Here is a 23,355-nt window from a genome sequence, read left to right as displayed (position 1 = left end):
AGTATGATTTTATTTCAAGAGAATTTCTCACTCTGGTAAATATTCAAATAAAAAGTGCTCTGCATAAGTGTAATTTATATCACTCTCTACAGTCACAAAAGCAAGACTGCTGATCAGAACACACAGCTCTGTAAATGACTTGAGCATCCCAATTCAGCTCTAACAATGTCATGTGATGTGGTCACTTCAGGATATTCATTCACTTGTACTGAATTCTTTGCAGTATGAGACCTTTGCTGAGCCACTTGAGAGTCTCCTCTGGGAGATCACAATGCTTGTTTCAGGCAGAGATGGCTGTCCCACACCAGATCCAGACTGAGAGTATATTTTTGCTTTTATGTGCATCACATTATCATCCCTGATGGCTTTACAGCATCAAAAAGATGCTTCACATTTTTAAAGCAGAAACCCCCAACTATACTGCTAATAGTATTAGTGTGACCAAGTAAAATCAATGCAGATTCAAAGTGAGAGGTAGAAGGGATCAGGATCATTAGCCCAATCTCCCACTGTCCCTCAGCAGTAACTCATGTCATCCCAAAGACAGCTTTCCCCCAGTTTCAATGGATAGGATACAGATGTTAGAATTGCACATCAGGTCCCAGAGCAGAGAAGCTGAAGCAGTGTCTGCAGCTGAGAAACGTGCACCCCTCCTCAGTACCACAGAGCTATAGATCTGCCATTATCACACCAGCCTCCACGAGTGCAGCTGAAAGGATTTGGCTAGGCAGCCTCCACTCCTTTATGTCACAGCAGTCTCTATCTCCAATTATTTCTCAAAGCCATCACATTCATTTTGACTATTACGCGAACAAATGCAGCAGTAAAGCCCTTCATGAATCACGTTTTACTTCACAGTGAATTTGCTCGTCCTGCTTGCAAGTGCCTAGCTCTGAGCAGCCAGCTGAGGCACAAATACTGACACAACCCAAACCAGGGAGCACTAAAGAGATTCTTCTTTTTGATTTAATGCATCAAACTTGTGTTATTAACCAAGGGTAACACATGAATGACTTCTAAAGACACAAGTACGTTGTTCATCACTATCTGATGCAGTTATTAATGAAATTTTAAAAACAGGCATTGTCAATTAGTCACGGAGAAACTAACCACACAGAAATTGATGTCTTACTGATTTCATGCCCTCAGTATGTCGCTTTCTCAGAGTCTAGTTCTATCTTCAGTCTCGACAAGGTTCCTTTGTCCTAAAGAACGGCAATGAAAAGCAGTTCCTGTGCCGTTTCTTTGTTTTCTTAAGTAGTAAGAGAACAGTGCAGCTGAAATAGAAAACTGTGCCTTGTACTTTCAGTCTACACAGAAAAGTACTTATGACTACTTAGTATATCAGACATCTAAGGAGAAACAAAAAAGCAGTAAGAACAGGGAGAGGACAGTATACAGCCCCGGGATTACAGCGCTTGCTATTTTACTGCAGTAATACCAACTCCACATCACCTTTTTTCTTTCATTTCAGGTGAACTGAACAGAGAATAACACACTGCAGAAATGCACAGGGACTCACAGAAAGCCCCCATAGCAGCAGACACTAATACTAAACTGACACCAGACTGCTTTACTTTTTCATATTAATCATAACCACTGATCTAGAATCCCATTATCCAGGCTGTACTACAAGTGTTCGCCATCTCTTCTGGTCTAAGCTTGCCACTTTCTGTTGGTCTTTTTTTCCTTTTTGTAAAGAAATTTCTGCTGCATTTAATAAGCCTCATACCCTCAACGAAAGCAGTTACTGCTTTACGCAAATTTTCACAGCAAATGATTTCTAGGATCAACATGTCATCTTAATATAACTACAGAGCAGAAAATAAAATGTAAGAAAATAAAATGTATTCTTGGTAGTTTTACAGACTGCAGAAGTGATTAGGTCCTATCTCAGCTCATAACAACAGTGATGATTCAGTTCTAGTCAAAAGCAGTAAATTCAGCTTAGTGGTGAAAAAGGAGTGAAAAGTTTAAACCTGGTCTCAAACTGTTCATGCTTTCAGTCTCACATTTGTGTCTCAGAACTTAAGCCTTGATAGGTCTCATGCAGAAATACAGCACTGTCTGCCTTATTTGATCATCTTTCTCATTAAAAGATTCATTAGAATCCATATATGGGAGTTGAACCGTGAATTATATTTGTTTCATGACAGCAGATCAATAAATATCTTTAAATAAAACTTTGGATTTTATGTTAATGCTCTCTCCACCACAATCCCAAGAGAATATACCACTTATTTTGGGCATGATAACTACCAGCATCAGTTCCGTTTTCAAAAGAAGCACCTATTCCTCTGATGCATTGCAATCAAAATTCATCAGCCAGCCTGTTAGCTATTTTAAGAGAAGAACTGCACTCAGTCACAGTTTTATCTTGTCATGCTTCTTTCAGAGTTTTTCTCTTTTTTAGACTCCTTACAGATCACCATGCTCTAGCAGAGGTCCTCGCATCTCTTTACTGAAAGAAAAGTCCATTCACAGTTACTGTTCTCCACCACTGTCATCCACAGAATAAACTCATCGCAGTGAAACTCTTCCCTACTTTTGAACTGACTGAATGTACTGCCATCATTCATCAGGCATGAACACAAGTTTACATGAACTTTCACAAGCAAAGGAGGACAACAACTAACAAACTAACAGCAGGAACATTTCAGCAACCTTCTACTTCATCACAGTAAGAACAAACCTCTACTCGGAGTTTAAAGGTCTAGTTCTGCAGACTGGGATCCTACCCTTGTAATTTTCAGGGCATGTTCTACAAGAAATCATTATTTATTCAACTGAAAAACAGCCTCCCCACATTTAGGTGACTCTCAGAAGCAATAGCATAAGCTATCCTGAAGAAGCACACTCGGTACATCCTTAGCTAAGCCAGGAGTTGGGGGTGACAAGTAGCAGGTAACAAAATTGAAACATTCTCTTTCAGTAAGAGCTGGTAATAAGTCTTACCTTAGATATATCCTTCTGCTACTGGATGTTCCATAAATGCAGCTGGTTCCACTGCTTCAGGAACTCCAGTGAGAAGAGGCAAAAATGAATCTACATTTCTGGCAAATGCTTGTGGCACATTCTTGGCATCTGAAGTCTTTTTAAACAAGGAGTTTACATAGCTGCCTTTGGGACACAGGAACGTCAGGGACTGTAGCTTATGGTGGCCTACCTATAATTAAATGCAGACTGGAAATATTGCCTTATTCTGTATTAATTTTGCCCTCAATTTCCCTTCTCTAGATCTCTGAATTTGAAATGAAAAAATAGCAGATACTTTCTGGAATTTGAAAAGTCAAGCCCAATTTTACAGCCAACTCACGGATACTGTCTGAAGATGTGACAACTCAGAAAGAAATACCCTTATATAACACTAACTAGAGACACATTATCCTCTTCATCTCAATAATATCACCACCTAGAGTGATTTACTGCACCTCCAGATCTTCTTCCAAAACACTGTTAGCCTTAGGCTAAAAACCACATTTGTGGTCTCTTTGGCTTTTGCTGTGTTGTACTCCACACAGCTAAGCTACCTAATTAAGGTCAAGGGTCAAGAAAACGTAACAACAACAACAAAGTCCAACCCTGCTGCTATTTTGGAAATATACACTACAAAATCATTTCCTACATTTCTTTCAAAGATACAGTCTGCTTTGCCCCAGGGGCATAAGGAGTCACAGTGTCAGGCAGATACAAGTAAAGAGATTTGAAAGATGATGTCAGGAAATTTTCACTAGGTTAAGTGGATGCTCAATAGATGAACATGGTTCAAAAATCTTTCATCAATAGTGCCACTAGAAGGAATACAGATTCATTCAGTATCCTGGAACAGGGTTCAGGTAATCCCACTGTAGATCATTTTTAACAAAACAAAGATTTATTGAAGGATCACTAACCAATTGTGTGGCCAGTTTGTAAATTGATTCCAACAGCAACAGCATCAAATATTTTACCATATTGTGCAATATGTTTTACTGTAGCTGTGTCAGGGCCGAGGCAGGCAAAGAGTCTTCTGTAGAATTTCTTTCACTCAACCAACTGCTATGCCTGGAAAAGCCAGAAAGTATTTCAGACAAAGGCTCCTCTTCATATGAGATACAAAAACTACAGTTTCAAGGGTAAATATGCATTTAGAAGAAGAATATGAGTTTAGATCAGAGATTATGTATGAATCAAGGAAGATTTAAAAAAAATCTAGCAGGAATATTATTTAGGAGCACTGAAAATTTAAATCTGATCACGTAGTATTTCTTAAAGAGAAAAATAAAACTAAAACCTAAGCAAATTCAGATATAACAAACATCAGGTTACCTTGGTCTTCAGTGCAGGATGTAAGAAGAAAAATTTGTTCTCAGTACTGAACACATTACTTTCCTTTTCACCTGGGAAATTCTGCATAAGCAAAACCCTTTCAAAATTCTGCATAAATGTTGTCCTTTCAAATCATTGTGGCCACAAGTAAAGTGTACCCATTCTAATCTGGCCAAAACATAATTTACGTTTTCATCTACTTCAGAAAGGGAAATGTACCCATATATTATTTTACCACTACAATATTGGTGGTTAGTGAGTTGTACCTCAGAGGAGGTACTGTGACAGAGTACATACTGTGCCTCCAATTCTTCCTTTTTCTTCTCATCTACGTAAACTGTAAGCAAACCTATAGCACTTCACAAACAATATCATTTTATAAAGGAATCACTGAGTTTGATACACTGAGAAATCCACCCACTGAAAGTATCCACTACTTTATTTGAGGATATCTTAACAAAGCAAAGTAAGATATATGTGGATTTTCATTCCATTCTGTAACAGTGAGGATGACTCCTCTTACAACGGTTTGGGTGAATTAGATATCTATCAATACCTTTCTGTCTTTTTATTCTATCTTTTATTCTATCACTTCAATGATATTGCAGAGTCAGTTGAAGTTAGTGGCGTTAACCAGTGAAGGCACCAAATTAATTAAGACTTCTCACTCTTGCAAACCAAAAAAAATCTTTGTGGAAGCTTACCTGCTGTTTGCCAAGGTGCACTGCCCTACAGTGTGTGCTTCTCCTTGCACACCACGTTAGAGGAGAGACATGCAACATGGAAATATTCTGCAATTACTTCTCTGGCTAGACACACAATGATAGGAAGCATCACTGCCTCTGTGTGAGAAGAAATCCACCAATCTGGACACCATGACATGCAAAACAAATGCTATATGCATACTGCTTTTGGCTGATTTGTATTTTTGCATATTTTAGCAAGAGAGAGTTGAGCTGTTCAGGACAAAGGAGCAGCAGAGTGAATTCAGAAGGTCAAAATGAGCAGAAATCTTACAAGACCAACTTTGAGAAGTTGCACCATCCAATCAGCCTCCATAAAGGTTGCTTTTAACAGAGACATTTCAAATAAATTTTCAGGGAGTTCTAACTTACATTACCAAACGTTTATGGTCTAGGATGAACTGCAATAAGGTGTGTTCCCACTTCAGCCTCCACTTCTTTTTCCCTGATGGGCATTACAATGAAATACATTCTGATTGCTCTAGTAATAAGGTACATATTTGACTTTAAATTAGAAAAGGCAATACTTTTTTTTGCTGTTGTTACTTTTAGTAATACAAATCAGGCCAGCTGGAAATGTTATTTCTACCCTGGAGTGTCTTCTGCTACATTTTAAATTGTAAACAGAAATAAGTAATTTCTATCTTTTATGCTAACACAATTCATAGTGACTTCTCCTGGTATTATCTGTCTGGGAATTGCTGAACATTGCAGACTAATGTAAACTTCTACGAGCATCTTGAGGAAAACGTGCATTTAAAAGTTTATTTGGGCAAGGTAGAAGATTACATTGAGAAGAAGATATTAGCATACACTAAGGAGAATAGAGCCATATCTCCACCATGGCTTTGTTTTTCTCAGGTGTACATGAAAGAATGACTGTAAAATGTCTAATTTGAAATGAGTGCAGTTTTAATCTTTGTATTCCTATCAGGTCCAATGCACTGGAACACGTGCTGTGTCAAAACAAATGCAGACATTCCTTCATCAAGACGGGTTCCATTTGGTAGGTCCTTATCAACACACCTATTACAGCTGTTTGAAAATATTTATCAGAAAATACTTATGAGTGTTCACCTTATCGATCCATTTTCAGACACTTCTTAACCTGAGCTTCCTGAACTAGTTATGTGATCAAGTTGAAAAGAAATTAATTAGAGAAAACATCTTGGTCACAATGCTTAAGCCTAAGTGACTGGTGAGCAATTTTCCAAAGTTGAACAGATTGATCACAAAAAGGTGTACCACTACAGTGCTCAAAATATTGGAAATACCACTGCAGCATGATATACCACTTCTACAGGAGTTGGGTCTGTTACACCACACCATCTGCAAAGCACACTGGAGATTTCTCAGTTACACACTCCAACAAACTGCTTACAAATACAAAACCTCACAAGTTTTCATACATCAGAAACACAAGTAGCCTCCCACCTTGTACACTCTCCATTCCAAAAATCCCACTTCTTCCTGTGTGAAAACTGTATTTAACTTAGCCCAGAGCACAGCTTATACACTGATGGCACTGGAATCTGAGCACAAGGAGGGAGCAATTTGCCAGAATTTTTCCAGAACTTTCAGGAATTTATCAGTGAAAGTGATGAATGAGAATTTACAAGTGAAGTGCATTGAGGGTACCTAACTCTTACAACAGTATCAAATTTGCCTTTAAGAGTTTCTGTATATCATACACAAACTTCAGTTAGCCTGAATCTATGAACATTTATCAGAAAGTTGCAACCTGGCAAACACATTTTTCAGAATAACTAACCTCAATAAATGAAGACAGTTCTTCCTGAGCAACATGACTGACAACTTGAATGACAACTCCAACTATTATTTATTAAAGAATTATAAATAAAGTCCAACAATATTCAGCCTGGAAAAAAAAAAAAACACAACTTCTCAATTGAAAAGGAGTATGTGTCGTGAAGACTTTTAGGTCTTCATTCAAGATTAGTTCATTTTAGTTACTGGAATAGCTGCTACAAATGTAGGATGAGTAACTATAGGGAAATCTGACAAGCCTGAAGGAATAATGCAGTATTTTTCTATTTTACACAAGACTTTTTCATTCTAAATAGTCTCTGTAATGCCAGTAGTTCTATTCCGTTTTACGTGAGAATGTTTCACTCGCCTTCACACTTCTTTTTTGCAGGAGTGACCAAATATAGCTCACTCCCACACAGATTCGGAAATAACCGCCCCACCGCTCTGATATAACGAACAGTTTCTAAAAGAGCCAAATTCCCTTCCTGTTATCACACTTTAAAAACATTCTGTAAATAATATCAGAAGGGAATATTCCACAGGTAGAAAGAGCTCAGCTCAAATGAGTTTTTGACAATACATTAGATTTCTAACAGGTTCTAATACTCCTTCAATCCCATATAAAGATAGATATGTTAAAAAGCATCCTTAAAGAAATGAAGCGTCCTTAATCCTTGGATAAGCACACTCAAATAAATGAAATTTACATTTAGTTGCATCTCATAATAGAAGTTACACAAATTGCCCTTTTTTCATTAACTCTTCTCTTCCTCAGTTACATTTTTCAAAGAGTGTAAAATAACGTGATAGAAGTACGGACAGACTGTTAGGAGAAGTCTCTCTTCCAACACAGTTTGCAGGAAGCAATTGAGTAAGACTTCATCTTGCAGTAGGAACTGGTATCCAGGGCATATGAAGGAACTGCATCAGTAGACTCTTCACACAAAAAGCACTGTCCTAGTAGTTCTGCAGAAATGGCAGGGAACTGTTGTATAATAAACTATCTCCTCTGATGGATATGTAAGTGAAGTGGATCAGCACACTGTAAAATCTTAAATTTATCCCTGTATTCAATTTGAACATTATATATTCAAGTATTAAATACTTAGACAGAAGTTAGCCTTTCAACTTTGTATGTACCTACCTCCACAAAAATATGAATCACTGCCCTCTTACAAGAGTTAAGCTGACTGCTCGACTGAAAATGAGGTTATTTTTCATAAAACTTCCTCTCTCCTCATCCAAACATACTAACTATTCCAACTTGCTGTTTCCCTTACTAAGTCCACTTCTAAGAAAATCATGTTTTCATCCAGAGTGTCTCTATCTTGAAGTAATGGATATTTATTCTTTTACCTCATGCAAAATTTGGAATAAGCAATTCTCAGGTTTTGTATACAAACACTTCTGCAAAAATTTAAGTATCAATAGGAATATCCGAATAAAGGACTGCAAGACAAATGTACTGGGTGTGCTCTGTCACTGTTCAAAGAGAAGAGGAGAAAGAGCCTGAACCCGAAAGTGCTTATAGTTTATATAGACAGAGTAAAGATTAAAATACCACACAGCAGGCAGACACAGTTGGGGGAGTTATATTTGTGCTCTTTAAAAAAAGTATGTTACACAGATTGTAATAATTAATTGCTTCTTAACGGCTCTTGCTGGGAAAAAAAAAAGGCCCTATTTTGAAAGAACATCACAAATTTTAATAGTTTTCACAGAGCAGAAGCTTAAACTTGTAAATATAAAAAATTTTACTCCCATGTGTTTAACAGCCACATTCCTGTGAGACACTGGATTATGAACAAGCTGACAGATTAGTTTAGGAGAGTCATTTTGTGCAGTGCGTTAAACAGGGAAGAAGCAAACATCTCTGTGTGGGAGGTGGGCAAGCTCAAATTATTACTGTGACAAATATGATATGCAAGACCAAGATATGAAAGAAAAGGAGATTGCAGAAAGGATGGTGCAAACCCCATCAGCAAGAAGCCTGGAAACAGTAAATTCTCATCACTTTGTTCTGTCTCTCTGCAGTAAAATTTCTTAATTTATTGTAGTCTGACACTTTTGCAACTTCAGTCTTTGAAAAGCAATCAAGTCTATGGCTCAGGATGAGGATCAAACTGATTGTTAGAGCTAAATGGTGGTTTGTCAGATTGCCAGAATGACTCCTTAAAAGACATATATTATTACAATTTTAGCAAGTCCATTAATGTCATAGTCTAAAGCAAGTACAACGGGCATTAATTTTCCTGCGTCATTCTAACTACATGCACTTCCAGGATTTCAAGCTGCTGCAGCAACTGTTTGATTTTACCTTTTTTCACCTTACAAACCTTCCTCCCATAGGTGCGCACAAACTGTGCTAGTTCTTTGTGTTTTGCAGTATTACACAGAAGCCTCAACTGAGATTAGGGCCCCAGCATGCTGTACATGAACAGCAAGATACAATCCCTGCTTCAAGCAGCTCACAGGTTAAGGAGCCAAGAGAAGCATCTGATAGGAGAAGTGATGGAGAAAGCTGGTGATTAAGTTACTTGCCCAAGGTCACAGAGCAGGCCAGGAACAGAGGTCCCCCTCTTCTTCCCTTCCTAATAGGCCACATGTCCTCTCACCTTTGGCTGAACTTTTGCCTCTATCTCTTCTCAGTTAGTTATGAATAATTCATGAGAATGAATTATTAGCTCTAAGGTGAAGATTGCTATTCACATGTAATAGCATGAAGCAGGTTAAGAAAACTTATGCTATTATATTAAAAATACTAAAAAGCATGCAAGATGAAAACCAAAACTGATACTACTGTGATTTCTTTCTCCAAATACATTTGGAATGTTTTTAAGTTTTAATGATAACAGCGTAATTTATTTTGTCTCTCCCGGCCTGCCCACTGCATGGTCTATGAATATTTGTAATTCATAACATGAGATGAGAATAACTTCTGTTTTCAGATTAGCTGTAACATCTCCTTTGTCCCAAAACAATTTTGAATTTCTAGAGTTTACTGCAAACAAGTCAAAAAATGCAGTGGCATAACAGAGAATTGTGAGTTCACTCTGCTAACTAATGAATTTAGCATTTGTTCTGCACTTTTGGAAACAAGACTGAATCACTCAATCACTCATCAAAATTTCTTGAAGCTTGAAAGATTCTAAATGAACAAGTGTTTTGCACTAGATTACAAAAAATGAAGGAAAAAAACCATTGTCTTCACAAAAAACTAGCCTAAATTACTGCATTGAATAAAGTCCAGTGACCTGATTTCTGGAAGCAATTGATACCACTGCTATTGACGCAGACCACATTCATAAATTGACATTTTTAGCAAAGGTTGCCTGCCACTCAATTACCTTAAATCAGTTAGTCAAAGAGCGCTCTCTGGCTACCTTCTATTAATTACATTATAACATCCCAGTTGTAGATAACATGCTTTAAGCCTTGAATAGGAATTCTGAACACTCTTTCAACTCCATCTGTGCTTTTCTTAGTTAAAGGGATACAATGCACACACTGCATAGGACACTGCTATAAACTTTTAAACCCATTCATTAAAAAAGAAGACTGTGCAATAATTACTATAGAAATTAAAAGGGTATATAAAGTATGGCAAATGAATCAGCGTCAATAGGAGATTTCTTTCAGTAGCTCAAATTGCTGGTGCACATCTCTCATAACAGAACTGTACTCCTTGCACTAAAGAGAACAGGGGCCCCTACAACTCAGTCATCAGCGGCCAGCTTTCAGGTCTCCTGTAAGGTGCTACATATGGTCTGAATAAAGAAGGTTATATGCAACTAACCTATGTCTAGCCCTTCACACATAACTTACGTGACCTGACTTTAAGTATTATTTGGTAGATCCTGGAATATACCATATCAAGTATTCTCCAGTAGTATACTATACATAATAAAACTTGGATACAGCATAAAATTACAGGCTAGTAAAGAACAAACAGATAAACTGCTACAGAAAGTGTATAAAAGAGCTCCAACTGAACCTAAAATGAAGGGAGCAAACTGTACATCAGGGACACCTCTCAGTGACAATTTTGAATGCGGAGGGCTCTTTGCAATCCCCCAACCTAACCAAGAGTTGTCATCAACTTTAGAACTCCCTAAGTGATGAAAGAGGAGATGCACAGGAAATATAGGGTGACAGTACCCTGCTTAGTATAGCAGATGAGATAGCACAGCTCTGTTAGGCTGTTATTAAGTATTGTGAGCTGGATAATAAATTCTTGGCTTCTTAATAGTGGGCAGGTTCCTATGTCTAAATCCTAATTATTCTTTCCAAGTGATCTTACTTGCAACCAAGCCAGTGTCAAAAAATGAAAAGAAACACAGAACCAAACAGGGCCATAAAAAAGCTGAAAGGTGACTTCACTGAGCAACACGTTCTAAGCTTGCTTCCATCTGCATGCAGAGATGGACACAAGGGCTTCTAGAGATCCCTTACATTATTCCACTGTTCTATCTAAGCTGCGAAAAGCCTACCCTGCCCTCATGCAGGATCACATAAATCTTTTCTTGAATAGAAAAGAAATGGGAAAGGATTTTAAAGGCAGAAAACTTGCACCATTTACTCAGGTTTAAATGAAATGAATTTTAGAATAGGAAATAGAAATAGATTTTTAAAACGCTTTTGAAAAAATATTACTAGAAAAAAATCCTGTTATCTCCTCTGGAATATTTCAGAAAGTGGTAGTGGCTGTTTCCATTACAAGCAAACACATATCTGACCAAGATCTCAGTATTAAAAGCACCGAAGAGAGGGCAATCTTACACTGGAGGGAGCAGAGAAATATGCAGTTAACTTAATCAATGCTCACACATACTGCAGTTTCAGAGTTTAAAAAAGTCCACGAAGACTTAATTACATAATCTTAATCTAAAAGCCCCACACATTCTACAATTTTCACCTAATTAAAAACATTCTATATTTTTCCAATAGTTTTCCTTGCTTCCTTGTTTCACTGCCTTCAGAAATCCAATCACAGTGCAATAAATTAGTCCACAGTCACTACAACAGCAGGCTGAAACATGGGCCAGCAATAAAATCAAAACATAGACCATATTAAAACAACAGAAGTATTTGAGCTGTATAAAACTATATATAACTGAACTGCTACTACCAGCTCAAGCACATACAACCTCATGTGCCTCACATTAACGCATCAGGAATTAGACAATAAAGAACGTGCTACATGTGACTTTTAATCTCTAGCAGATAAAAGTAGGGTAAAAACCTCCCTCTAAGAAGCAATTCAGTGTTATGTGCTATACTGCAGCTTCTCCCTCAGCATTTTTAGCACAGTGTTACAATAGGATGTGTGGCAGGATGATCAGCAGTCCTTTGCTGCAAGCTGTTTTTCAGTCTTCAGTGAAGTTTAACAGAAATATCCTAACTGAAATAGATCCTCTCCAGCCAGAGGGAGAAGAGAGACTTCAGAATGCAGGCATTAGCATGAGTAGTCAAACATTTCAGAAAAATTAGCTACTTTTCTTCCATGTGTTCCAAAGGGAAAGGAGAAATAAAACGAATACATTGAAAGGGGAAAAAAAGCATCCACAAGAAGCACCACTGAAGTATGGCCTACAGTTCCTGTCGAAAGCAAGATGTTCACATTGCTTTTCTGGCAAAGTGGTATTCATACAACTACAATGAACATGATTCACTTTCTATTTTGATTAATGCAAATGCTCAGTAATATCTCTAACCTACCTTTTAGGAGGTAACTAATGCATGACTTAGGAGCCTTCAAAACAAAACGTTTCTTGAACGCATGTTAAAAAAGCATCCAGACCTTTTCCATTAATTTCATTTCTAAGAGCCAAGAAAACGCAAGACTTCAGTTTCACGGCACATAAATACAAGTCTCAAACTGACTTTTCTCTGGAAAAAAAACCTCAGATTTTGGATAACCACAAGCTACTCTTAAGTTTTTATTTGAATTTATTCAATGCTATAAACAAGGATAAATTCCAAGGAATTAAGTTTATCCACTTCAAAGTTCCCGTCAAAAAACTCCATAAAACAGGTAAAGCACTCTCAAGTTAGCACCAGTATAATAAAACCACACATCAATTGTTGCCTAAACAAACATTTTGTGTGTATAGTAACAAAACAGAAAACACAAGCCTCTCACCCTCAGAGCTGGTGCCACTTCTGGTCATAGCCTGAAACTCCTGTGAACATTATTCTACGACCTGTAAGAAATACAAAGATATCTATTGAGGCAGGAAGAGACAGATTTTCCACTAGTTAGTAAACACATACATGCCTATTGCCAACCCTACTTAAAACTAAGTACTCCATTCAAATTGAAAGAGCACTAGTAACCTTTAAAAACATTACAGCATCTTCTGACATGAATTGAATGTCTGAAAGAAACAAACAAAACAAACAACAACAAAAATAATTTGAATCATTTTGAAACCAGAAAGAAAAACTGTCTCCAGAGAGTTTTTTTGTTTGTTTTTTTTTTTCAGTATTTCTCCAGTCTGTGTAATAATTTACACAAATTATAATCCAGTTATATTTTCATAAACAGAGAATTAAAGGATGGAAATGTAATTAATGCCAGGCTGGGTATGTTTATAGAAAATGCATCTTGACTAACTTGATGCGATTAAAAGTTTGTCTCAAAAAGATAACAGCTTGATGAAGTTAGAATTTTAAGAGGGTAAATTAAACTTGGTACTTCCTGAAATGTTGACTGAGAACCTAGAATAAAACAAAGTCAATATGTCATGTATTAATCAAATTAAAAGCTGATTAACTGGCAAATCTCTGCTGAAAGTCTAAACAAAAATTCCTCATCAGGAGAGCAGTTTTTAATAGGCTCCCACAGGCTCTACGGGCTTTAATTTATTTTTTAACAATTAGACACCTGAAGGGAGAAAATAACTTGTAAAATCTGAAGATGAGGAGACTTGGAAAATGTTAGCTAGGAAGCAAGACGCAAAAAGTCAAATACTAGCGGAACCCAACGCAATGTCTGCTTTAACAGCACTAAATGCAAACAAAGACAAACATTTTGGCACACCAAATGCAGGATACAAAAAATTCATGATGCTTCCCAAATCTCTGCTTCCTGGGAGAAGAATGGGAGATCTGAGGTGTGTCGCTTGTTTGCTGTATTTTGCTTTCTCACAGAAAATCAGCCTCAATTCTTTAGCGCACTTCATTTTAAATGGTTACCATACATGTGTGTACCAATATGTACATACAGAATCACAGAATCATAGAATTGCTCAGGTTGGAAAATACCTTCAAGATCATCAAGTCCAACCGCAACCTAACCATACTGCCCTAACAACCCACCACTAAATCATGTCCCTGAGCACCACATCCAAATGGTTTTTAAACACATTCAGGGGTGGTGACTCAACCACCTCCCTGGGGAGCCTGTTCCAGTGCTTAACAACCCTTTTTGTGAAGAAGTTTCTCCTGATATCCAACCTAAACCTCCCCTGGTGCAACCTGAGGCCATTTCCCCTTGTCCTGTCACCAGTGAGAAGAGACCAGCCCCGCTCTCACTGCAATCAGCTTTCTGGGATTTGAAGAGAGCAATAAGGTCTCCTCTCAGCCTCCCCCTCCTCAGACTAAACAGCCCCAGTTCCTTTAGTGTCTCTTCATAGGGCATATTCTCCAAGCCCTTCACCAGCCTCGTTGCCCTTCTTTGGACCTGCTCCAGCACCTCAATGTCCTTTCTGTACTGAGGCACCCAAAACTGAACACAGTACTCGAGGTAGGGCCTCACCAATGCAATTTTTATAAATAAAAATAGAAAAGGATGCTCTTCCTGTGGATCAGTGACATCTCACAATTCCTTCATTTCAACAACTATATTCCTGAGAGCTAGAAAATTACATTTATGAAAGGATACAACATACATCTCTTGAAGATAAGTAAAACCCATATGCTACAATTGGTTACTTTAATTCTCAAGACAGTACTGTAATTCCTGTAATTACTATTCTGACTTGCTACTACCCCTGTCTATAAAGCATCTAGTTTGAAGGGGACCACAGTCAACATTCTGAACATCTCCAAAACAAAGTTCATATTTACAAAGTAAAAAGAACAGTTCACAAAACTGACTAACAAGCAAAAACGACACTTACATGCTACACAGACTGACTTCCAATGGAATGACGAGAATGAATAGGAAACTGTATGCATGTACACTGTTTTGCCTCATCAGGCTCATAAATAATGAATACATTGTTCTTCACATAATTTTGTTTTCATACTCTTTTTTATATTTAAAGTCATATCATGGTAGGGTAGAAAATGTTTGCTACTTTTTTTCTACTATTTGTAGAACTAGAAATTTTTGCTTATGATAGCCAACAGTCTGGAATACAAACTTTTCTGAAAGATGATGATTATTCTTCATTGCACCAGGACAATTTCACAAATAACAAATCCTATTATCACACTAATCTTAGAACACAACCCCTACTTGCTTTCACAAGCACAGTTCCCAGAAATTAGTTTCATCTGACATACACGAGTAAAAAAATAATATATATATATATATATATATATACTTCTTTATCTCCATGTAAGGGAAGCCTCATATTTTTGAGAAATGTTTTCAAAAATACTTTTTGATATATCACCATGTCTTGCATTAGAAGCTTTAAGAATCCCAAGTCACTGCTTCTTTTCGTTTAGAAGTATCAGCTGGTGCTTCTGAAAGCTGTACTGGAAGAATCTTGACAGGAACTGCAAGCTTGCTTAAATAATGTATCAAAAGGCATCAGATTTTTTTTTTATTATTCTAGATGTCACAAAATTAAGATAAACATTACAGATTTCAATAATTCTAAATAATCCTTCCTCTATCTGGTGATGAGGTTTCCCTTCCTTAATTGTTAGGTATTTTTAAAACAATTTGTTTTCTAGCTGCCAACAAACGTACATCAGTAAGAATAGGTAGGACCAAAACTCTTCAGTTAACAAGAAGGGAAAAAGGTGAAGGTGGAGAAGTACATACAGCTTCTTATCACAAATCGCAAGATATTGAGAAAAAGTAAATTTGTTCTGCCCCATTTGCCAGTCATATTTAAATTGTATTTCAGTAAAATCCAACAGTCTGATTTTCAGTGAAAAAAGACCAGGAACTCAGGTCAGCTAGATAAACATTTTCATGAGCTCACACTAAGTTTGCAGGCAAAGAGAGCCTTAGGGTATGAGTATTCACCTTGTCCACAGCTTGTTTCTACCATGTGTACCATGCTGAGGGGAAGTGGTGGATCTCAGACATGATTTGGGAATGCAAGTTAATTTTAAGAAATGAAATATAGTGCAGTTTCATCTTTGATATAACCCTTGCCCACTGCTGACAAAAGCAGCCTCCTGTTCTTATGTTCTCCTGTCTAACACAGCCAGCCCTTTGCCTTGGATCAAGTGAGCACTGATCCAACACAAAAAGCAAACCCAAGTGTCAGGAACACCTCCCCATTATCCTTCTGTTTTAAGGGCACATTGTAGTTATATTTCTAAACCTAGAGACCTAGAAACACATTTCCCTAACTACCCTTCCAAATCCAGTCACAGAATCACACAGAATCACAGAATCATAAGGGTTGGAAGGGATCTCTGGAGATCACCTCATCCAACCCCCTGCTAAAGCAGGTTCCCTAGAGTAGGTTACACAGGAAAGCAGCCAGTCAGGTTTTGAATATCTCCAGAGAAGAAGACTCCACGGCCTCTCTGGGCAGCCTGTTCCAGTGCTCTATCATACTCAAAGTAAAGAATTTTCTTCCTCATGTTCAGATGGAACTTCCTGCATTCCAGTTTGTGCCCACTACCTTTGTTCTGTCACTGGCCATCACCAAAAAGAGCCTGGCCCCATCCACTTTACACCCACTCTTTAGATGTTTATAAGCATTGATGAGATCCTCTCTCAGTCTTCTCCAGACTGAACAGTCCCAGGTCTCTTGGCCTTTCTTCATAAGGACCCCTAACCTGTGGCCTTCCATTAGACTTTGTCCAGCATTTCTCTGTCTTTCGTGAACTGAGAAGCCCAGAACTGGACACAGTATTCTAAACGTGGCCTCATCAGGGCAGAGCAGAGGGGGAGGACCACCTCCCTCGACCTGCAGGCTGCACTCTTTTTAATGCACCTCAAGATACCATTGGCCTTCTTGGCCACAAGGGCGCACTGCTGGCTCATGGCCAAGCTGTTGTCCACCAGGACACTCAGGGCCATCCTTGTAGAGCTCCTCTCCAGCAGGTCAGCCCCTAACCTGTACTGATGCATGCAGTTATTTCTCCCCAGGTGCAAGACTCTGCACTTGCCCTTCTTGATTCTCATTAGGTTCTTCTCTGCCCAACTCACCAACCTGTCCAGGTCTCAGTGAATGGCAGCACATCCTTCTGATGTCCTTGCATGTCAAAAATCCATGAGGTTCCAACAAATGATGAGATTCAAATATGCCTTTAATATGAATACAGCTGTAGTGCTGATGTCTAATATTCCAGCATCTCCTGTGGCAAATTATTCCCTGAGAGTAACCAAGAAGTAATTATTACAAAGTTATTGGGTTATCAAACTTCTAATGATGTTATAATTGCTTTCATTATACAATTGATTTGTCACAAATGCTCTTATTACAATTATTACTGACCTCCTGCCACAGCTAAAATGTAATTAAAGGTTCAGTTCTGTTTAACACATTGCCCTTATGTACTGTTGAAGAATCACAGAAGCTACAAAATATACACAGCCTCACTTTTTGGTTCAACAATATGAGACCTAGGGCAGTTGTCTTGCCACCTCTTCTCTGAAATCTTACTTTCTCTGCATTTTGTCCTGGTGTTTTAATACCCTATTTTGAGTATTTAGCAAAGCCTTACTTACCCCAGTAATATCATGTTTCTCTCCAACCACAAAACATTTTTTTTCAACCCAGGCCATTCTATGATTCTGATTTTGTTGCTGTTCTGCAGTTTTGCTTTGTATGCTCACTACATTTGCCCCAAACCAAAATTAGTTTCTCCTTTTCTTTGCCTGGCATTTTTCGTCTTGATGCAATAATAGTGCAATTCAGTCACTTCCAAATTTTTTTTTTTAATAAGTTGTTCTTAACACAATTATTTTTCCTATTCATTTCTCTGGACATTTTACCAAATCCAATAGTTCAGAATAAAAGAACAACAGGAAGAGCAAGCATACCATCAGTCTTAACTCAGCAGCCCTCCCAACCAAGCTTAAGCTAGGTAGACTTAGTACCGCATTATATTCAACAAGCTGTCACTTTCAAAATACATGAGAGATTTACAAGAAAACTTCTGAAAATTAGAGCCCTAAAATCTTGTATTTTTGATACGATTATTCAAGGTTGGTACTTGCATGTAAATCTACCCAAGACCTATCTTTTCCTTGTCTCCCCTTATCTCAGATTGCTTTGGAATTTAACTGATGGAAGTTAAAGAGCTTGCTAGCAACAGGAGGCTAATGCAGTTTAACAACTTCAGAGAATTCCAGGAGTCAAAGATGTGAACTATCCCTCTGCCTACACTCACGCTCTGTCTACAGAGAGGATGACAATTTTGGTGCTTTAGACAATCAAAAACATGGAATGGGGGAAATTTTGTTTTGTTTAATATTGTTCTGTCCTTTAGGATTAACTCAATATGATTAAGCATAAGGGAACCAGGGAAAAATAATAAGTATGAAAAAAATATATAAAAAAGAAATATTTCTGCAGTGTGATAGTTCATACACACATTTAATTTAATAAAAAGGGAATATAATAATAGTAAGAAATAATGCTGAAAAAATAGAAAATATATTTTTTTTTTGTCAGAAAGTAACAGTAAGTAATATTTCAGAGTTTGAGGCATTCCAATTAGTGCATTACCAAACGAAGAGGAAGGAAAAAAAGAATTTATATAAAATAAGCATATACTGAAGAAAGGATAAATGAATTGTGTGATCTCACAAACAAACACCCAAGAAGTCTTTTAAGTTGCCTTTAAACTTAAGCATAACTCTTGCTTGTGAAGGCATCTGGCATACCATGTCACAAGCAGAATACATGTGATATTGAGAACAGATTCCAAGAGAGGAGTAACAGGACCTGACCTACATTGCTGTTACACTGGTGTACATTAGCAGCGACTTCAGTGAAGCCAAGGGAAGAACAAGTCTGGCCCATCACCCAGCAATCATATTCGTACATAATCCATTTGCTGACAGGCAACAAGAAGACAAAATTGTAAATATGCAGATGAACTTTAAAAGGCAGACTTCAGAATTCATGTTGATCTCTAATACCCTGCACCTTAGTTCACCATTTCAATTCTTCCAAGGATCTCCATAAATAATACTACATTCGGAACAAACCACTTACTATGTGGCAGTTTAAATCATTAGATGAGGTTTGAAAACAGATGAATCAGCATTTATCCTGCAGACCACTGTCACTTAGGTGCAAAAACGACAGACAAAACAGAAGAAACACTCTCCTGTGAAGCAGGAATTACAATTTTAACCTTAAGAACTCAATGAGTTAAGACAAATGTATCACCCAAAATAGTGTGTCAGTTGGCTTAGGAGAATGCAGGCCAGAACACAGAGAGCCTCTCCAAGCCCTACCAACTTGTAGAGAACAGAGAGCACTTTATACAGCACAAGGCTTTTATTTAACACTTATAAAATAGAGCTATGTGCTATGCAAATTCAGTTATGAAATCTGGAACAAATTCATAGAATTACAGAATGGCTTGGGTTGGAATGGACCTCCCACACCCATGTATCAGCGTACCTCACCACACTCTATACTCATTCAACTCATTAAGACACAAGAAAAACACTCACTCCTCCTACTGTATTAATTCTCTGCAGGTTTAGTGAGCTGAATCAATTCCTTACAGGATCAGATCAACAGAACTGAAGCCTCATAGGCAGAAGTGTGGAAGGACACCATATCTTTTGAGTGCCAAAAGCTCTTAGGTCATTTAAGCGCATCAAACTTCAATCACAAGAGTGACTGGAAATTCAATTTCATTTTTCATTCTTAGAAAAAAAAACTGTTTTTGTTACAATAATGTAGCAGAAAGATAATAGGGCTAGGCTCCCAATGTTTAAGAGCTCTTCACTGGAAATTCGCTACACAGAAGAATGTTCTCACTCTTCAGAAGAAGTGATCTCCAGCAGGCTGACGTTGCTGGCAGGTAGGTGGAAGAGTTCAGTCAGAGCTGAAGAAACCCATCAAGGATTTTTTTTTCCTGTTCCCAATTTGGAAGCAGAATTTTAACAAAAGAGCCTCCTTTTTTTCCATATGCTCCCTAGTATATCAGTCTTCTGCTCAGGACTGCACAAATAAATTTAAGTACCATTTCTGAGGCATTAAATCTCTCTCCAGTGCTCTCTGTTTGAAAGCACTTTAGGAACACTCAGTTGAAATAAGATGCCAAAAGGAAATTCAAACAGCAGGACTGAAGATAATCAGAACTAGTGTAAAAATATCCAGGGAAAGCTTCTTTTGAGGGCTTTATTTTATAATGAGGCACAATCTGACACTGCAAACGTCCTTTGCCACTACTCTGAGAAAACACAAAGCAAAATACTTATTAAAATTATGTTATTATTTATCATTCTTAGAATCCTAAAATAGTATTTCTAGCTCTAGAAAGACAGATGTAAAATCTGAAAACACATCTAAAATTAGAGCAGAGGAAATTTGACTGGTTTCCTTCCCTCCTCCTGAAGAACACTGAAGCTAAGTATCACTAAAAGATACCTTCCTCTATCAATTTTTAGTAAAAAATCTGTTAAGTGTCTGATGATCCATTCTATTTCAAGAAAGAACAAAAATATAGATCATTATGCTATTGCTGTTATTTTCTTGCTGTTCTGAGTTTAAACTTACTGAATTTCTTCTGGGAATACAGCTCTTTCTTGGAGAATGATACAATTAACTTTCAACAGCATGATTGCTGAAAGTAATTGTTACTTACATAATCCTATCACTTCCCTACATTTTTAAACCACATTCGCACATCCTTTCCTATTTCCACACATAATACTATAAAATATTGTGGACTCTGTAGATTAATAATTCCAATAAGAATGTATACAGAAACTGGCAGAGGATTATTGATTCCTGTCAGGTGTAATTAATCACTCTGCCAAGTACCTTTTCTTACTCCTGTGCTAAACTCAAACTCAACTGGCAATCATCAGTCTTGACAAGACTGACGTCAAACTCTTTGCATGTGCCAGTGGGTCATCCATCACAACGAGAGGTACCACGTTTATATACAGGTGTATAAGAAATTTTGTGTTTAAATATCTCTCTTACAAAAACCTCTCCTAAAATATCTGAGAACAACACAGTTGTTGCATTAATGACAGCAAAAACTGCCACCTACTGAGTGTGCAGGTGACTTCCCGTGGCATCTTATGACACATACCATGAAGTTCAAAGGTTCACAATCATTTTTAGCTGTCTACTGAGACTGTGTTTGGAGATACTATCAAGAGAGTCCAAGATCCAAAGACAACCTTAAACCTCAGCAAAGCCCACAGTCATACCTATTAGACTTCTTTCGCCCCATCAAGAAGAGAAACAAAGCTCCTGTACGCAACAGCAGCAAACACAAGACACTTGTAGGAAGAAGCATGTTAATGGTTAGTGTTAAGAATACAGACTTGATAGGAATCAAGGAGAGCAGTCATTTCATGTCGTATAACTGAGTGGTCGAGATGTTCGAGCAAGAAAATTGTTAGTGGTCATTTAGGAAAACATCTTACATTCTATTTTCCCCTCTTTTATGTGAACGAATTACATTAAGACAGATCAAAGCTCCTATCAACCAACAGAAAAAATAAAATCCATGAAATCAGTCACTTGCAGCTCTTTACAGAGCAACAATATCCTGGCAGAGAAGGCACAGTCTCTAAGGCTTGCAATACTAAACACTGTTTTATCTAGATACTAGCTCTATTTCTGAAGTCCTGAAGTCCTGATATTTGACAGTATGACTTTTAAAAAATAAAATTAAAAAAAATAAAAAAGCATGATATAATAGCAGCATTGTAACACACAACAAAAAGACATAGCAAGAACTCTCAAAATACAGAATGTATGCAAGCCTGCACATTCTAAAGGTGAAATATGGAAGCAGGGAAATATTACCACTGGCTCAGCTGAACAGCTCTTACCCAGCCCTTGTACCAGAGAAATCTGAGAAAGTTCCTACTGAAACTGCACCAGCCAAGGTGACCCCAAAGCAGAGTTTTCGTGAGCACACATACTGCAGAACCCATCCAAGTACTGCACAGAAGTACAATTAGCTCCAGGGAAATAAACACTTCAAGGCCCACACAGGGCTTCACAGCCTTTGAAATGCGCAGAAATTTTCTAAAAATAATTGAGTTCTGTCATGAAAGATTTTTGCAGATTGGTTTGCTTCTGTATACAACAATGAAAGCATTTAGCAAAACAGCCAGTTTTTAATGCACCATTTTCAAATTTAAATAAGTTTAAAAGTGCGGAAGTGCTGGCAAAAGAGAACCAAGTTCACAGTCTTGGGTCTTACGTGCTAAATTTCAAGTGGACCTGAAAATAATTTTAAGAATAATGCAGTGTATAAAAAAGAAAAAAAAAGTTTTTTTCAAAGATTGCTGACCTATAAAACATGTACTTCATATTCCTCCAATCCCAGAATGCACTCATATTTTAGCAAAGTCTGTTCCATGTCTCTCCTTTCCCCCATGCAACATTCAGGAAAAAGCTCTCGCTCTAGCACACTGCAAGCATCAAGGAAGCTCTGCCCACCTAGCTGAAGAACAGGAAAGAATAAGAAATATAATTTCAATAAGCCAAGCACTGGGCTACCATCTTGAAATATTTCATTTTATCTCAAATATAGAAAAATTAGAATTTTCTGTACACAGGTTTATTCTAAAACATCTTTAGTCTTTGAAAGGATGTTTCAAAAGGTACATTGTAAGGCAGTCTGAGATAAAAGGTATCTAGTTTCTTCACCACAGACAGAAACATTTATGGGGATGAACCTCACCAAAAATATGTTCCTCATATAAGGTTTTCACTTGGAATTCCAGATGCTTCCAGAAGTGAAAGAATGAGGAAATCTATGAATGTACTTCAGAAAACTTGAGATTTCCACTCCATTTTCTTGCTTTATATGCATGTTTCTCTTTGCAAGCCCTGGGAAAGGAGCCCACAGTTTATTACACAGAACCCTCCTGCAACTAGGGTCTCTAGTAAGGAGTCTGTATGTAATGAGCCAGTGCTTGTGGGAGGGGCTTGTGCTAGTGGGGGAAGCAGTGGGGAAAAACTTCAGATTTCTTCTGGAAGTTTGAGGGAGGGCCCCTCTAGAAAGGTAGCGTGCCAGAAAGCCCAGCTGAAGTGCCTTTACACTAATGCATGCAGCATGGGAAATAAGCAGGAAGAACTGGAAACTGTGATGTGCTTGGAAAATTATGATCTGGTTGCTATCACGGAAACGTGGTGGAATGAATCCCACGACTGGAACACTCTGATTGAGGGCT

The 23,355-nt window shown here is 37.7% G+C and overlaps 1 long non-coding RNA gene across 1 annotated transcript in view; it reads right to left on the bottom strand.

Annotated features, from left to right (window-relative positions):
• LOC110399836 overlaps positions 1 to 22,999 on the bottom strand; it is a 28,651-nt gene extending 5,652 nt beyond the window's left edge. Inside the window, exons 1-2 of the long non-coding RNA XR_002439436.1 lie at positions 22,863 to 22,999; positions 12,964 to 13,024 (exon numbers count right to left, since the gene is read on the bottom strand). This is a non-coding gene — a long non-coding RNA (uncharacterized LOC110399836). The remainder of the gene's footprint in view (positions 1 to 12,963; positions 13,025 to 22,862) is intronic.

Source organism: Numida meleagris, chromosome 5, assembly GCF_002078875.1.
Source record: "Numida meleagris isolate 19003 breed g44 Domestic line chromosome 5, NumMel1.0, whole genome shotgun sequence".
Classification (NCBI taxonomy): domain Eukaryota; kingdom Metazoa; phylum Chordata; class Aves; order Galliformes; family Numididae; genus Numida; species Numida meleagris.
Note: the sequence above shows the minus strand (reverse complement) of the source record. Positions and strands in the feature narration are given on the sequence as shown.